The 3,126-nt window shown below is 50.3% G+C and overlaps 1 long non-coding RNA gene across 1 annotated transcript; it reads left to right on the plus strand.

The window, feature by feature from the left end:
- Positions 1 to 273: 273 nt before the first annotated feature.
- Positions 274 to 2,775, plus strand: LOC123042417 (uncharacterized). The gene is made up of 6 exons (XR_006418785.1): positions 274 to 684; positions 784 to 1,062; positions 1,213 to 1,298; positions 1,378 to 1,808; positions 2,010 to 2,213; positions 2,309 to 2,775. It is a non-coding gene; the product is annotated as an uncharacterized lncRNA (long non-coding RNA).
- The last annotated feature ends 351 nt before the right edge of the window (positions 2,776 to 3,126 follow it).

The following is a 3,126-nucleotide window of genomic DNA, read 5'->3' on the forward strand; positions in this document are numbered from 1 at the left end:
ACTTCTTCGGTGCCCAGATCCATTATTTTCCTCCCAACACCATCTCCTATCTTTCTGCCTATGTTTCTTGTGTAAGAATTTCCTAGGGTGTCGACCGCACTAGGGACTATTCAAACACATTTTCACCTGCCGATCTCAGTCGGTAAAGAAAGCAAATCCGACCGACGAAAGGACGCACGTGATCCACATGTGCGGGGAGGGTGGGAGGGGTTAGGAATCCATATGAGGGGTAGGAGTTCTTTTCCTGCCACGGTTTTTCCTGAATCTGTTCGAGGGTGGCAGTCGACCTGGTTCTATTGCAAAGACATCCTAACTACTGGTCAGTCTACTGGTCTTCCTCCTTTTTCTTTAGAGAGGCTCCATGCCCCTCGCTCGCTGACTATAGAAGATCATGAGAAGGGTGAGGTGGCCATCTTGGTTGACGCAGTTGTGGAGTTGATCCGGGGCGGAGTGACCGGCATGGATCTGCTGGAGACGTTTCTCAGTCGACGGATCCAGCCTTTGTAGGCCGGCGACGACCCCATGTGGATGTACTCAGGACCAGAAGACACCACTCGTGTCCGCCGGGAGGAGGTCGGAGAGCAAACGGTGGCCCGGTGGCTTTGGAGCATCACTGGGAATAAAGACAACCCGTGCGGGGCGAAGCGGATCTTGCCATTCCACTCTGAACATCTTCCCGGAGAGGTCTGGTCTATCTTGTCGAGTGTTTTTTTTTCTTTTTTTTGCTTTTCAATATGCACCTATAGAGGAACATGACTGAACTGTGTAATCTGTGTCTTTCAGGCGTTCACAAATATGTACTCGCCAGTGCCGAACAGAGAGCCACACCACGGGGAGAGCGAAGGCAGTGGCGACTTTGAGTATGCATACGACAACAGTGACGACGTCAGTGATGACTCTGATGACGATGACAAAGTTGAGTCACCACCACACTCCGAGCGTCGATCCAAGCAGACACAAGAGCCTGCGGCTGACCATGGCAAGGCTGTGAGGTCGAGTGCGAAGACCCAGGATCATGCCCGGACGACCACTCCTGAGCCGAGTGAGAAGGTTGCCAAACAGGTAAAGGTTGATCCTCCCAAGCACCGGAAGGCTCTGCCCAGAATCAAAGTTGCCGTGCCTGTTGCTTCGGCATAAGTGTTTCTTTTCTTCTCTTCATTGTTGTTGTGGACTTTTGTTTGTTTCTGACCGAGTGAGATCTTGTACTTCTAGTGGTGCCACTTCTCGAGCGTCCCATATGGATGTTGATGACGAGCAAGCTGACGCGGAGACTGCGGACATGGCCACTTTGTGAGCAGGTATGACCTTTGCAAAAATGCTTATGCCTTGTTAACTGTATTGGTGGTCGATTGGAATCTCATGGTCGAGTGACTGCAGCGCCGACGGATGTTATTCAGCTCCCAGATGACGACAAGGAGAAAATTCCAAAGAACACATGAGGAAGAGGCGGGAGCTCAACCAGCTCACGGAACCCTGCCAAGAGAGCGGCTTCAAGACGGACGTCACACCCGTTGACTGAACCTGTGGCTCAAGATCTTGGTGGTTCATCGTGGACTCCCGTAACCTTTGTTATCCCATTGTCAAGTGCTCAGCCTGCAGCGTCAAGTGTTCCAACTTCCAATCCAACTGGTGCGTCATTGACTCCAGCACCGACTCAGTTCACCCTGCATCATGTCCCAGAGGATCAAATAGGATCTGTTAAGGAAGAAATGATCCAAGATGGCCTGATGATGGATCGACTGAAGGTGGTGTACAAGTCGAGCAAGGCTGCATACGACGCCAGTTCCGCGCTGCAAGCCAATGTCCGAGTAAGTACGATTGTAAGTTGATTTCCGATTGGTTTGTCTTCGCCTTGGACCTTGATCTATTAGGATATTCTATCTAAAAACTGCTGCTTCATTACTCGCAAGATGTCCGTAGATGAGCGTTTTGGAACCTTTAATGTGCATCTATCATGGGTCTGCGCCTTGACTCTGTACACCCACTGGGTGTTTTCATTTGTTGTGTAGTCTTCTTCCACTCATGTCGGTCAGGCCGTGTCGAGTGGAGTTTTTGGTCATTCGCTGCTGTTGAGGAGGCGAAAATAGAAGCTGACCAACTAAAGGAGGAGAAGGTCGTCCTAACGGAGAAAGTGGACCAGCTCGCTTGGAAGAGAGATGACCTGGAGGCTTACTTGGGAGGTCTCGCGAAGAAACTGTACATTATGCTCGAATGTAACCTTTCCCACTCGAGTGAATTATATTACTTTGTCGACTCACTCGATGCTGCTTCTGACTCATGCTTTCCCTTTTTGCGCGGAATTCTGCAGGAACATTGAACAGGAGACCGAGCGGATTGACACGGGCCTAGACCCCACAAAGTCAAGGATGAAGCTGCCATGAACATGCTGCGACTCGAGGCTCGACTCTAGAGCGTCTTGGATTATATCGCTCGACCGAAGGTGGCGCTGTCAAAGATTGATCAAGAGCTGTGGCCAAAGGACACTCTCCAGAATGACCTCGGGTCTCTGATGACGCGCTGAATGATATCCCAAGTCGAGTGCAGGCATGGAAGAAATCGTCTGCTCGCTGTGGAGCTGATGTGGCCCTCTCACTGGCCAGAGTCCATTGCAAGGACGCCAAAGAAGAGAAGTTGAAGGCTCTCCAAGTGGCGAACACGAAAAACTCCAATTTCAATCCTTCATGGAGACTTTCATCGAGGCGTCCACTCGCACACCTGATGGCATCGACTTGGACACTTTCTTCGGACCAGCGAGCTCTCCTCCTGCCGAGTGAACAAAAACATTTGATCTATTTGCCTCGGAATGCCGAGTGATTATGTAATCATTAAACTACTTTAGGCATGACGTCTGAATACTTTTTCTTTGTGGTTCCGTACTTGACGGTCCTATTTGAACTTGGTGGTTTTATCCAATCATTGCCTTTCTGTTTGCAGAATGCTCTTTTAACTTAGGTGAAGCTGATTCGCGGCTAAGCCCCGAGTGGGAGGATTGCTCTCCACTCAGAGTCATTTTTTAACTTAGGTGAAGACGATTCATGGCTAAGCCCCCGAGTGGGAGGATTGCTCTCCACCCGGAGTAATTTTTTAACTTAGGCGAAGCTGATTCGCGGCTAAGCCCCCGAGCGA

Source organism: Triticum aestivum, chromosome 2B (assembly GCF_018294505.1).
Source record: "Triticum aestivum cultivar Chinese Spring chromosome 2B, IWGSC CS RefSeq v2.1, whole genome shotgun sequence".
NCBI lineage: Eukaryota > Viridiplantae > Streptophyta > Magnoliopsida > Poales > Poaceae > Triticum > Triticum aestivum.